A 15,678-nucleotide genomic window follows, 5' to 3' on the forward strand; every position below is an offset into this window, starting at 1 on the left:
AAAAAAGGGGGTTACTAGAAAATACAAAATCAAAATAAGAAAGATGCAAGGAGAAAATAAACCCAAACAAATGGAAGAGTTAAAGGTAATTCTTTTCTTTTTCTGTTGATTAAATTAATTTGTCAGACTTCTACTGTAACAATGATAAGAAGACGACTCCACTGGGGTACGAACCCAAATTCTGTGGTTTCTAGAGCTCTTTTGTATCCTCAATGAGTCCATAGGCATGCATCTAGGTGCCTTATACGGAAGACAATCGATTTAAAGTATAGCAGTTGTATTATATGTTCATTAAACCAATTCAACATTACGCAAGCAACAGAACCCCTTAGTATCATCATATAACACTATCCATGAATGTTCTTTCATTCACACCACTAAGCAACAAGATTTCTCCTCAAACATTAACTTTAGTTCACTTACGTAGTAAGAATTGGGCAAACCGAGCCGCAACTTAAATTCGAGAAAGCAAGAGAGAGACACAAATTATAGCAGCAGTATTTGTTACGGCGATACTTGAAATGACTTCTGCAAGAGACCTCAAAATTTCCACATCTCCTGCCTCAGATCGACGATTTTCGATGACTCCCCATAAACATCCCTCACATACTGAAAAAAAACCAACGAGATGAAATTGAATAAGCAAATAAATGTTGAGAAAAAGAAGAAAAAAAAAGTGTCATTCAATTTCCTATTTGGTTTTTACACCACCTTTTGACGATCCTCCTCAACTTCTGCTACCTTATCTCCAAGTACAAAAACACCTGATACCAAAATAATATAAATTACAAGCCAGAGGAGAAACTAAAAAGGAATGAAATTTGTGTGTTTTCCATCATACCTAGGCCATATCCCACACCGAATGCTATAAGTCGACGTATGGTCCACGGAATCTGTCCTGCTCCATTCGAGCCTAAAATCACAGACCCCAGAGGGAAAAAAAATGTTGGTTTACATACATAAATTGACAAGAGTTTTAAATATCTGATGGTTAAACAGAGAAATTACCAGCACTATCTAATACTATAAAGAAAAGCACTCTCTCACGGGAGACATCCACGTCAGTAATTCAAGTGTCCAGGATGCGACACCTGTCCCATCTATCAAAAGCACTGCGTTTCATTTAATTGATTTGGGCTTCGGTGGTTTGTATACGGGCTTAATGTAACCCAGACCGAATTAAGAGCAACAATGTAGTTAAACGCTAAACTCGATCTAGGGTTTTGACAGCGTTCTTTTCATCTTCTGTCTAAAAACTCTCAGGCAATGGATATCTAACTCTCCCGAAACTATAGTTGGTGTCTTTTTGGTTGTTGGTGTTTGCTTGACAATTTGTGTCTGCTCGATTTCTATTCCGGCTACCTTCTCTGAGAAACCGTCAAAGTTTGATAGTAAGTATATATAAAACCTTCCGACTATCCTCATGTTCCTCTACTTCTCACCGTTTGAATATCTCTGAAATCTCACACAAGCTTTCCCATAATGCTAAATTCACAGATTCACTTCTCCGACTTGAAGGCCGGCCGCTGCAAGTGTGTCGTTCAGAACTGACTCCGGAGGTCAGTTGATGGCCATCGATATGCTCCTTCTTGATTGCCAATGTAAATTGCTTCATAAGTTTAATTCATCTTCATATACGGCTTTAGATTTCGATTACTTTCAAATTGATAACCCGTGTTTTTGAAGAAATGAAATTTGGTTCTTAACTCCATGAGCATGTGAGTTAGCTAGGAGCAGCTACTGTCCATGTCTGCACTTCTGAAGGTAGTTATTTTTTGAGCTATTAACAAATTGTATTCTCAAATGAGTTTATTAGTGTCACATAATAGGCCAAGAGATATCGGGTCTATTGACATTGGCTTTCAAATCTTTATGGTCTTAGTGGATTTCCTGGTAAATCAATTGTTTCATTGGTAAACCTTATTATCCTCAAAATTTGGTAATAATCGTGTAGTATTCATATCTAGATGGTAATAATTTTTTTTTGCTTTTATGAGATGAAAAGATTAACAAGCGTTTATGGATATCAGAATTTTACTTATTTGCTTTGCAACTGTTGTTGGACTGTGGATGTAGACACAACGGAACTTTTTTATTCTATCATTGTTTTTTATAAAACTCAAATCTTATTTTGTGATATAGATCTAATTGTTGAAATATGCTTATTCTAAAGTGTGATCTTTACTTTCAGGTGAAACAGCTTCAGATCCTTCACAAGGACACCCCATAATGGAAGTAGAAATCAACCAGAGAACAAAATTTCCGAGCTATGTATTAGGATAGTGGTGAAGACATTTACATTGTCGTCTCCAGTTCCCAAACAAACAAAGGTTTGTATTATATGCCAGACTTATTGTCATGTGTTTTATATATCTTGCTACGTCAATCTCGGTCTCTTTTGATCAATATCAGATACTGATGTTTGTAGTGTCCATATTTTGGTTCTCTTTATGCCTTCTATATATTTGGTGTTGTTTTTGCCGAATCACATGTTGTGTTGTTGTTTTACTTTAGCTGCTCTGGTACTTGGTAGTAAGTTATGTGATTGTTTTGTTACTGGCTAATGATATGTAAGGGTGCTGGAGCAGTCAAAAGGAGCCACATTCCTTGAGTTAAGATAACCCATGTGGATCATGGTAGCTGTGTTGGCGATGAAGCGGTTGAAGGTGGACTAGCTGATGAAACTGCTGCTCCAGGTCACAACTCTGTTAATGGAAGGTGAGGGGAGCAGTCACCAGTTAAGGAAGATGGGTCCTCTTGAACGAAGGTACCAACTGAGTGACATCCAAAGAGCAAGGGGAACCAAAGTTACAAGACATGATGACGTTTACGTTGCATTTCCAGACATTGTCAAGTCCGACTACTTCAAAACTTTATGACATTGGTTTCCCTGGTTTTTCTTAAACTCATACCATATCAGACTTTTTCAGTTGTCAGATAGGCGTCCTGTTGCCAAAAAGACCTTCTCCCTAACAAATCATAACAAGTGGTTTAAGAAACCCAGTCAACAAATCAACGGACTGATGCGAAATGCATATTTACGAAAACCAAACATAGTTCTTAGATTTTACATAAATAAGTCTCACTACTTTGAAAGTTTATTGTCATTGGTTGTTCTAACGTAAGACGTCCAGTTTGCAAACTCATTACCCTTTCCAAACAAAAATAATCAAATAGTAAACAATTATTTACGACATTATGTTTTTAAAATCATGTTCAAAGTGTTCTTAACTCATGTTCATATTATTGTTGATTATGCTTCTTTCTCAATGTGATTCTGTTCGTAAACTCATGTTTGTGTCTTCTCATCATTTCACCTTATATAAAAACTTCTATCTCAAAATTCTTTTCTCTTCACAATTTTCACTATTCACAAATAAAGGCGGGCTTTCAAATCTCTGAAATCTTCCGGCAAAGCCCCATCTCTCAATTCTTCAGTGACTTCGCTCTTGATTAGGGAGTCGGAGCTGTGCTTTAGCTTGCAAAGAAGGTCAGAGGTGGTGATGATGTCGGTTCGTTCATCGATAGAAGAAGAAGGTAACAAACACACTCAATATTCTTGAGAGTTCTGGAGGAGAATCGTCTGTGATTGAAGCAGCAATGAACTTGCCTGATTAAGTTGTGTGTGATGAAGTTGGAGTCATAGAGAGTATTCTTGAAGTTCACACTCTGTTAAATGTGATGAGTTGATATTGTAAACATATGTTCCGTTTAATATTATATCTCACGAGTCATGTTTAATCTGACTTTTTGTGATACAAGAAGTTTTCGGGCTCCTTCTGCAGTGTAGTTGCTGCCGATATTTCTGCTCAGCTCTTACCTTGGTCTTATGCTGTAGGATATTTGGATATCTTCCACCATTCATTAAGAAACCGGTTCAAATTCTTCGACATAAGACTTCTCTTTGTTTTACACAAAAGCAAAAATATGGATGCTTAAAAGATACTCTTCTTTGTTTTTGCAGCTACTTCTCCTTCCTCAGCCTGATGCTGCTGCTCAGCTATCCCAGTTAAGAAGAAGAAACAAAATGTAGGAGATAATATGTTTTAAAAAGGATCTGCAAGATTAATGCAGGAGATGACAAGTCCCACATCAAATGGTGCTTCAGAAGTTATAGAAAGCAACAAAAGTGAATCAATGCCAAAGTTTTCATGGTGCGTCTAAAAAAGTTGTAGTGGAGATTTTGTGGTAGGGTCATGGTGACGGCAGAGCTGAGTCGCGATGAGGTGGTATGGTCATTGCTTAGCGGTGATGGTTGTATGACTTACATAAAACAGAGATCAGAGCAGAGGAGGGGAGAAGAAAACATAGGTAAAGAAGAGAAGGAAGAAGATAGTTTGAAAATGGGTTTTTGTGTTTTCATTTTTGGTATCTGCCAAACCACAGAGGACATGTCAAAAAAGGAAGAATAACTGGTATTATGAGAGTTAGAACGAAGCCATAATCGTCATTGCTTCATAGGTAAGGAACCTCTGTAAAACCTGTTAACATGAATTGAAAAAATTCAGTATGCACGAAAATTTGGAAGAGTGCGCCAGTAAGGAAAATCAGATAATGATAAGTTGACATTTCTTTAATCATTCCGATGTAAACTCTGTCCGGAAACAGGCTCAAAACGTACAAATTAAATGGGCTTTACATATGGATTTTGACTTAAACAGCCTTCGATAGATGGTATGTCAAAAGGTGATGGAAAAACCCGTTAACCTACAATGAAAATTCAATTAGTTGATGAGATAGGAATGAATGTTTTGATAAAAAAAAAAAGAGAGAGAGATATGAATGAATGCTCTCACTCAATATGACGATACACTCAAACAATTAAGGGCTATTCTCTAAAGTACATTATTTTAAGTTTTTATCATATAAAAAAAGATTTTATTAAAAAGAATGATTAAAATATCTCATTTAATAAGAGAACAGACTTTTATACCATAAATATATAAATACAAACAAATAAATAAAATAAATAATAAATAATAATTTTTTTTAGAGATTCAGATTAGGCATGGACATATTTTCTAGATCCAAAGATCCAAACCGGTACCGATCCGAAAATCGGGTTTTGGGTCAGATCCGGATATGGTTTAATATCCGATTGGGTAAGCTTTCATTTATATTTCGGGTACCGAGTAGGATTAGATATTACCCGAAATCCGAACAACTATCCGAAAATACGCGATTCTTAGTTCTTCGACCATTTAACACAAGTAGATTTTAGTTTATTCAAGATTTTATTTTTATTTTTTGTGAGTTAGTTCAAGTATACTTTTATTTAGTTTCAGATTTATAGTATCTATATGTCTTAATCTCTTATAATTGATTTGTTTATTCAGAGAAGTCGGATAAACAACACCCATTTCGGTCTGTTCTGATAAATACAGCTAAATCCGAACTGAAACCGACTTTTCTACGGTTACTTCGGGTGTAAGCGGATCCGAACCGGATCTGCAGGTATCGAACCGTATCCAAACTAGCATTTTAAATTATCCGATCGGTACTATTTTTTCTAATTCTGAAATATCTAAAATCTGAAAAACTCGATCCGAATCCAAACCGGTAATCCGAATGCCCATACCTAATTCATATTATATGTTTTCGAATTCGTTTTAAAAAAAAATTAATTCGAAAATAAAAGACTACTTTTAAATTTTTCATTTTCAAATTTTTAAAATTTATTTTTTATCTTATAAAGTTTTAAACATTCAATCTCAAATCTCCACCCAATTTTAAACTCTAAGATCTAGATTAGTTAAATCAAATGATATAAGTGTATATTTACATCTTTAATGAAACATTTTGGTCATTTTAATTTTTAGAATCTATATTTGTGACAATAAACTTTTTTATTGTTATCATAGGGTATTTCTCAACAATTAAAGGGCTACATTACTTCTTTTAGTTTTAATTGCTAAAGAAAAAATGAATGAAAACTATCATATGTGGTTTGGCTCAAGTGAAATATAAAAAAATATTAAGTGAAATGAAATATTTCTACAGTCACACCAACTAAACACAACTAAAATTTGATCATTTATTTTTGGTCATCATCTTATATAATTTCCAATAACAAAATTATCAGATATTTGAATATTTTTTTTTTGAAATTCATAAAACAGAAAAAATAAATTATTGAGAATAATTTTATAATCGTCTAACTACTTATATTTTTATAACAGATAATATTTATATATCGAAAATAAACATACAAAATATATAATAAAAACTAAAATTTAAACAAAAACCCGGGCGTAGCCCGGGCCGACCCTAGTTACTTGATGAAGAGAATGTGCGGTTAGAGCCCATCCCTCCACGGTACTGTGGAAGTAAATTTCACAATCAGAGAGCAAATAGAAAGGAAACAAGAACGAAAAAGGGGGAAAATTCAGAATCGGATAGTGGATTTACCTTGGCAAGTAGGGTTTTCATACTCGGCGGCATGCTTAGGGTTCGTCCTCTCTCTTCCTCAGAAAGGGGGAAATATCTACCGTCAATATTGTTTTATTTTGCAATGGTTTAGGTTGCAACCATCCTTCATGAATTTTACTAAATTTTTTTAAAAATACACGGACTAATTTTTATTTGTTAATAAAATACAAGAACTATTTTGGATCTTCATTTAATACACGAACTAATTTTGTTGTCTGTTAAATACACAAACTTTTAAAATTCGTAGGTTTTATACAAAAATGCTGTTAATTATATTTAAAAGAAGTGATAACGATGTTAGTTTTTAGTTAAACACATACATAAATTGTGGAAAAAAAATTCCTTAAAAATACACAATTTAGTTTTCATCTGTTATATTAAAACATAAGTCATCACTTCTAATTCATGTGTGATTTTTTAAAAAATGGACTATTTACTAGACTTGGTCACACTACATTTTCATCTATTATTAATCTTCATATTAAATAATATCATTTAATATCTCCATTTTTATTTAAGATAAAATAAATATTAATTTAAAAAAATTCTAACAAAATCTTTGAAGAATCTTTTCAGAATCCTTATAAAATTTATTTTCGAAAATTGATTAATTTAAATTTTAGTTGTCATAAAATATAACCAGAAATTTAAATTTAATTTAGTTTTGATTTATAAACAAAAAAATAAAATTATATAAAATATTGTAATGATAATAATAGCTACTTAAAATGATTACTTTTCAAAAATACATTTTACAAAGATTTTAAAAAGATTTTGTTGGAAAGCAATATCCATTTCTGTTTAATTATATAACATGTATAAAAATTAACTTATATTAAAATTCTATATATACAATGAACTATTATATAAACTGAATAAACAAAACAAATTACTAAAAAAAATCTAGCACTTTGAATTATGGGTTGGGATTATAGTAAATTAAATACAAAATAATTCTGAAGTATGCCATTTCTAACAAATCAAACATTTTAATTAAAATTACTATATTGAACTAAATATGAAAAAAATATTTTAAATTTATAAGTTAGTATATTTTATTTTCATAAATATAAAAAAATTATTCTAAAAATATAATATGTTGGTAGATGGTTTAACATTAATAAACTATATAATACATGTATAAAAAGTTAACTTTCCTTAAACTTTTACATATACAATAATTTATTATATAAACTGAATAAACAAAACAAAATTTTCAAGGAAATCTAGCACTTTGAATTACGGATCGGGATCATAATAAATTAAATATAAAATACATACATAATAAGAAGCAACATATATATCTATATATCTATATATATATATATATATTTATATGTGATCATTTGAAATAGTTAGTTAATTAACAGCATGCAAACTATAAAATTATTGTAGTTGAAATAATGATTTAACATTTAAATATATAAATAATCTTAAAATATATGTGATCATTTGAAATAGTTAGTTAATTAACAGCATGCAAACTATAAAATTATTGTAGTTGAAATAATGATTTAACATTTAAATATATAAATAATCTTAAAATATATACTAATTAAATAAACCAAATATATATATATAAACATGAAAATAAATATCCGCACGGTTGTGCGGGTCAAAATCTAGTTTGGTATTAAAATACATAACCTATTTTGGATACTCGTTTAACACACAAACTAAATTTTGTTTTCCATTAAATACACAAACTTTTGAAATTTGCAGATTTTCGATTTAAACGACATCAACTATGCTTAACATGATTTAGATGATGTCAAAAATGTTTAACATAAGAGCATCTCCAACTCATCTCTATAATGGAGATCTCTAAAATAGAGGAAAAAATAGAGATGGTGTTTTTGCTCCAATGTGTTCGTCTATAATAGAGGAATGCTATATTTGTCTATATAAATAGAGGAATGCTATATTTGTCTCTATAAATAGAGGAATGCTATATTTGTCTCTATAAATATGGGGAAAAAAATAGCATTCCTCTATTTATAGAGGCAAATATAGCATTCCTCTATTATAAAAGAATACACTGGAGCAAAAACATCATCTCTATTTTTTCCTCTATTTTAGAGATCTCTGTTATAAAGATGGGTTGGAGATGCTCTAAGTTGTTGACAATGTTTAACATAAGTAAAGACGATATTAGTGTTTAGTTAAACATATGGTTAAACTGTAAAAGAAAAATTTCTTAAAAATCCTCCTAATAGATTATATTGTTAGCTTTCTTCTCCATTACGCTTCCATAGTGTAAAATTATTTTCGAAAAAATTTCATATTTATTTATCATAGTATAAAGAATATATATACAGCCTAATTCATAACACTAAACTTATTTATCAGGTGTAAATTAACTTTGAGTGAACCATTATCACTATAATCAAATCGGATAATAATAATAAGAAATACATAACACTAAACTAATTCTAAAAGCAGAAACTTGTTTTAAATTACCTAGTTTAATTTTATTTTTTCACGACAGTGAAATCGACTCCACTTTAAAGCAATATAAAAGAAAATTAAAGCGAAAAGAAGAAGAAAAGGAACAGAGTTTGAATAAAAGAGGTCGGAACAGATTAGGATGCCAAACTCGAATTGAAACTATCTTGAATTAGGGATCAATCGATTTGAGAGGTTTTGGGTGAGAGTGAGTGTACTTTTCACAGTTTAACCAAGTGTTTAATTAAAACTAATGTCATCTTCTGTTAAATATAGTCGGCGTCATCTAAATCGATGTATAAAATATGCAAATTTCAAAAATTTGTGTATTTAATGGAAAACAGAAATTAGTTTGTGTGTTAAACTATGATCCAAAATAGTTCGTGTATTTTATTAACAAATGAAAACTAGTTCGTGCATTTTTAAAGAATATTCTTTTCACAATTTAGACACGTGTTTAAATAAACAATAATTTCATTAAGACTTCCGTTAAATATAGTTAACGCCATCTAAAACGATGTGCAAAATCTACAAATTTCAAAAGTTTGTGTATTTTTAAAGAATTTTCCCATTATACTGGTAACTAATCTATTAATTTAGAATTTTATTTTTTATATATGATTGACAAGTCATAGCACAAACCACTTAATTAATTAATTAATGTAATATATTTGAATAGTTATATGAAATATTAATAATCAATAAAGATATTAAAAATAATTCAGTTTTAACAATAATTTAAAATTTTACATTTAGTTATAACAAATTCTACTCATAAAAAATCTAACAAAATCTTACCGAACATTTTATTTTTTTATAAAATAATATATTAATTAATTTCTTAACTAATAATATAATATTACTATAAAGTGTTAATTAAAATTTTATCACAAAATAAAATAAAATTATGTTATTTTTATAAAATAGAGGTATTCTATGAACTAAATATGAAAGATATATTAGATTGGTAGATTAACTTATTTTTTAAAAATGCTTTCAATTAAATAATTTCATCATCCATCGTTAAAACATCATAAACTATTAATATTTTATTCAAAAAATAAATATATTAACATATATTAAACGTTTATTTACAGCTATATATTATCTTTTTGTTTATTTTGAAACTCAAAGCAATATATTATCTAAAAATAATTATATACAAAATATAATAGTACATAACTAACATTTAGTTCATGTATTATTTACAAAATATGTTACTAGAAATTTTGAAATTTAGTAATTAAATATTTTTTTATGAGTTATATATTAATCATGATGAATATGAATCATAAAAATAAAATTATAGAGCTATACAATATATAACACTAAATGTAAATGATATATTTAAAACATTTATGATGATATCAAAGTTAACTTTTGTAAAATAAAAAGTATATGCACGAACGTGCTGGTCAAAACTCTAGTTTATTTTTATTAAAGTTTTATTAAAAACGTTTTGCAAATTTTTTTTACTTTTCTACAAACGCATTAAAAACGTTAAAATTTAAAATATTTTTTTAATAAAAATAAGAAAATGTTTTTAATAAGGTAAATCTACATATACACGTTTTAAGGGAAGTTAGAATATACAAATATTTTAAAAATATTTTCTTAACAAAAATTTCTATAACTCTCGCCAAAATCATGTTTTATTTTCCGTAGAATCCACTTTCTACACAACGTAGAACTAAGATAAAAATCTCATAATCAGAATCTATCTCATGTAGCTGATTGAGAAGTGTCTAAATTTTACATTTTTATAATTTCAGAATACCTCGTAAAAGTAGAAACTGCTCTCGAATAACAGAAGATGTATGTATTGTGAAAATGTTTTTTAAATCACGTTAGGAAGAGTCATAACTGTCTTGACTGATTGTACATGTCAACTTAATTGATTTATGAGTATAATGTTTAATTTTAACTGCTTCTTGGTTAACTTTCTAAATACTATTATTACTATACTAAAGATTATGAAGATATTGAATATAAGGATTTAAACTTGGTTAACAAGATTTTCAAAAATATATAGATTTTTTGAAAATTTAATCAGCTAAAATAGTTAGGAATATGTTCTAAATTTGTAATAAATATTTATTTGTATAAGTGATAATACATATATTTTAAATTTACTGATTAACTAATTGTTTAATATAAATTTATAAACACAATAATTATAATTTATATTTCTTTTTCTTGTAAACATTAATTGTATCATCCATACTTTTTAGAATATAATTCGTATATTAGCACAAATGTACTTTAATCTTTTATGGATCAAAAATTTATGATAATATATAATGAAATTATTGTATATGTTTTTAAAAATATAAAGTGCTATATATTTTATATTTTCAACATTTATCATACTGAACTTACATTGGGGTATTAATTATATGAAAATATATGTAACATAATATATTTATATATTATATAAATGATTCTTTTTATGTGACTTTGTTTTTTAGTTATTACTAATAAATAATAAAATATAATTACATAGTTAATTATTTAAAGCTAGTTATTTGTTAATTATTTAAAGCTAGTTTTATTAGTTATTTCCAAACATACATATATCTAAAATAGAAAAGGACAAATAATATTAAAAGCTTATTAATTTTGTTTCCATGATTTTTTAGTTAAGATTTAATTTTGGAAATATATTAATTAAATAAGAAGAGACAAAAAAATCCTAAAAGGTAGATTACTTAATAACTCCAGTGGGGTAAATAAGTTGAAAAACTAATGTGTATTTTTTTGGTACTTTTTTAATAATATAAATAGTTAATTACAAATTACTATCTTTAAGAGTCTGACTAATTCAAACGCAGCGATTGTGTTTGCGGGTGCGGGAGTTTGCAGATGCGAATGGTTGCGGTTTCAAGTGTTGTTTAGCGTTTTGTATGAATGACATAACGTTTAAAAATTGTTGCGTTTGTGAAATATTTGTGACTGTTTGATTATGAGATATTGTAGCGGTTTAATAATAAATTACCAATATAAGTATATTATAACATTATAAGATATAAAAACATACTATTGTGATAAAATATAATAATTATTAATATAATATGAATAATAATAATATATGTTTATTTTTATAGTTTTTAAATTAGTTGAAAGTTATAATTTTAATAATTTTCTGAAGAATTATATTAAAAAAATTAAAAGAATATTTTGTTTGGTTTATATATGTTTAATCTTTATATATTTATATAATAGTTTTTTAAAAAAATTCTAAAGAATAGCTAATTTAAAGTTTTTTATAAAACAAATTATGATAGTGTTTGTGAATTTAAATTAATATATAAAATGTGTATATATTTATATTTATAATATTTTCATTTTTAAATTTTAATCTTTTTAATTATATTTTCTATCTATATGTAACTACCCGCAACCACAAACGCTAGCAATAATCAGTTTTTAGTTTTAAGAAATTCGGAGCAGTTTAAAACGACTTGTGAAATCCCATCAAATACTGTCAACCGCAAAAGCTGCGTTTACGGTTCGTAGAGGGGAAATCAGTGAGGCCCTAAATAAAGAGGAGGACAATATTCTAGCTTTACTTAACAAGGGTATAAATTAGTTTAGTTGCAAACTAATATTGGGCCAAACTAACCTCTCTCTACATTTAGAGCTTCCGATCAGTTTTCGCGTCCGGTGACCGGCAGCGGCTTCGTTGTCGGTCACCACAACCTTTTGTTTTTTATGTATATACTCGATCTTCTGGTCGACTTTTTACTTCCGTTGCGGATAATATATATCGCTAGGCGAATTTTGTTGTGTTCTTCAATCTTAAATCGGGTGAATCTTCAAGGTTTCCATGGTGTTTCCGATTTCAGATTGAGTAAATAAAGGTTCCGATTTTATTCGGAGAGTTTGTGTTTATGCTTCTCTTTCGTAAGCATCATTGAGATTCCCCTTGTAATAGCCCATTGGGTCTTTCCTTTAATGGAAAATGTTGACAGAAAAAAAAAAAACTAATATTGGGCCAGTGGAAAAGGCCGGGGGTCGGGCAAGGTCCAAACTCAAAACTACAAGCCGATAAAAAAGACGCGGACCAATATATTCGCCTGTCTGAGACAGAAGGAAAGAGAGGACGAACCCTAATCCCAATCATGCCACCGAATCTGAGAACCCTAGTTGCCAAGGTAAATCCCTGATCCGATTCTGAATTTCCTTTTTACGTTGTTGTTTCGTTTTCTTTGTTTATGAGATTTTGTTTCACAGTGCCGTGGAGGGATGGACTCTCTCCTCAGATTCTCTTCAAGCACTGGTAATTTCTACTCATCAAATCTATGTAATAGCTGTGTTATTTTTCTGTCTTCTCAAAACAGCTGTTTCGTCTTTTCTATTCGATTTTCTGATCAAAGTTTTTTTTTTTTTCCACATTGATTGAATCAAATTCGAAAACTGAAACAGCTTTCTCGCTTTGATTAACAGATTGTCAGATTAACAGATTGTTAGATTGATTAACAGATTGTTAGATTTTTAAAGTATCTTCTCTTCTTTCCTTTTGCAGCTTCGAACGCTCCTGAGATTAAGACTTTGCTGTTGGCGGAGATTACGAACCCTAATCTGTTCACATGTGCAGGGCTTGGATATGGCTGTTACACCACTTGGCGTATTATTTTGATTTCATTCTCATTTTATTTGTTGTTTGTTTTTCTTTCTCGATATCAAAAGTAAAAATTTGTATTTGCTCTTTTTTTTCTTTTCAACAGAACTCATTCAACTCTATGAATATCGCCGCACGCTGTGGAGAAATATGGTAGAGGAAGTCCTGGATGCTTGGTCTTCGCAAACCAAAAACTAAAAATACTAATTTCTCTAGTTTCATGTTAATCTCTGTAGTGATGATGCTCTTCTTGCTTTTGAAAAATTAAAAAGAAGGTTAAATTAATGTATGGTTTGCAATTGCTTAGTTTTTGTTTGGTGCTGTTTTGGTGATAATTAGGAATCGTGTCCCCTTTTTAACGGTTCGATCTCGGATCCGATTAAACCTCCATCAGATGATGCATGCATGTTGCTACTTCTAAGATCGAATTCAAACTGGTACAGGTAGCAGCATTTCTCATTAGTCCCAAAAAGAATAACGTTGATTCAACTTTCTTTTTCGCTGGCTTTGATCATGACCGAACGAGTAAAAAACACTTGATGCAACCCGACTCGATCTGCCGGGAGCAATTTTTGACACATTTTCTTTGACTCCATCATCCGGGAGCAATGTTTGGCACATTTCTTTCACTCTGTTTTATTAGTAAGGCTTTGACGATACAACACATAACAAATTCAAATCTATTTGGGGTAAATAAATGGGGTTTTGCTAATTAAACTCATCAACTAAAAACGAATTGTAAAAATATCTCTCAACTAAAAATCTTACAAAACAAACCTTGAACTTTAGTTTCTTAATGTATGTTACTCTCCGTCAAAATATTTTGAACAAAGGGTAACAAACATTAACGGCATTAAAAAGTTGAGGGTTTGCTTTATAGAACTTTTAGTTAAAGGATTCTTTTACAATTTATCTTTAATTTAGGAGTTATTAATCACTAAAACCATTATTAATATAACCCTTTTAAATTCTAAAGTAGTAATTATGAACACTATTTAAAACAGAAACATTAAATTATTTGATATATGACAATAGTGATATAAGAAAATTTGTGTGTTCATTGTCAAATTTCAAATAATTAAATATTTCTAAGTTACATTAAGTTTTGAGTTTTGTTGAAGATAACTAATTCATGAAGTTAATTTTCCTAGGATGCTAGTCTTTTTTCACAAGTTTCTATCTTCGGTTCATACTTTCTTTTTATACCCAAAAAATAAATGCAAGGTTTCCCTACTAATCAATAAAACAATGTCTTTGATTTATTGTTCTTGATTTATTTTATTACTTCATTTTTCAAATAATATCATGGATAATTTTTGTATTATTTTATCCTAACAAGTAACAATAGTTATAGAAACTTATAAAATCATTGTGAAACCTTATTAAACATTTGTAAAAATATTAAATATTTATAAAATTTTATAAATCGATTATAACATTGATAAAGTAATGTATACGAATTTATAAATTAATTTCAAATGTTTATAAATCAATTTTAAACAATGCATAAATGATAACAAAACTTTTAAAACAATTAATGAGTTTTAGTGATTAAAACCATCAACAAAAGATGAATCATAACAAAATTTCTTTAACTGAAAATCCTACAAAATAAATCCTCAATTATAATTCTCTTTAAGTCTATTATTCTCCATCATGATCTTTTAGACGAAGGATAACATAGGTTAACAGAACCAAAGTTGAAGGTTTGTTTGTAAGATATATAATTAAGAGTTTTTATCATTACTAATCTTTAGTCGAGATGTTTAATTAATAATTACTAAAAATCCGAAATAAATCTACAATGTCCTACAATTAGTAAGGACTCGGCATCACTGTGTTCGTAAATTGGGTTATTTTGAAATAGGGAAAATTACAGCTTCTGGAAGAAACTAACTATTTACCAAACACTAAAAAATGATTCATTTAAACTAAAACCAGATTACCGGCGGATGAAGCCCATGTTTTTCCGGTAAAGCTGATTATTTACGTGTTAGGTGGCATATAATTATCTACATCCTGTCTATTAAGAAAACTTCGTGAATAGAGAAAAGGAATTGATTTTCGTTCAGGCACAAGAGATTAAGGCAATAACTGGGCTGAGATCGATTACCAAGCTCTTCTCTGGAAGGCTTATATATATATATATATATATATATATATATATATTATATATATAACTT

The 15,678-nt window shown here is 29.1% G+C and overlaps 2 long non-coding RNA genes across 2 annotated transcripts; one reads left to right on the forward strand and one right to left on the reverse strand.

Annotated features, from left to right (window-relative positions):
• Positions 1-307: 307 nt before the first annotated feature.
• On the reverse strand, positions 308-947 carry LOC108826923 (uncharacterized). The gene is made up of 3 exons (XR_001945563.2): positions 842-947; positions 712-764; positions 308-609 (listed from the first exon to the last, which is right to left on the reverse strand). It is a non-coding gene; the product is annotated as an uncharacterized LOC108826923 (long non-coding RNA).
• Positions 948-12,465: 11,518 nt separating this feature from the next.
• On the forward strand, positions 12,466-13,801 carry LOC108824391 (uncharacterized). Its single transcript, XR_001945221.2, has 4 exons — positions 12,466-13,028; positions 13,108-13,153; positions 13,400-13,501; positions 13,602-13,801. It is a non-coding gene; the product is annotated as an uncharacterized LOC108824391 (long non-coding RNA).
• Positions 13,802-15,678: the final 1,877 nt, after the last annotated feature.

The sequence above is a fragment of the Raphanus sativus genome, chromosome 9 (assembly GCF_000801105.2).
Source record: "Raphanus sativus cultivar WK10039 chromosome 9, ASM80110v3, whole genome shotgun sequence".
Classification (NCBI taxonomy): Eukaryota; Viridiplantae; Streptophyta; class Magnoliopsida; order Brassicales; family Brassicaceae; genus Raphanus; species Raphanus sativus.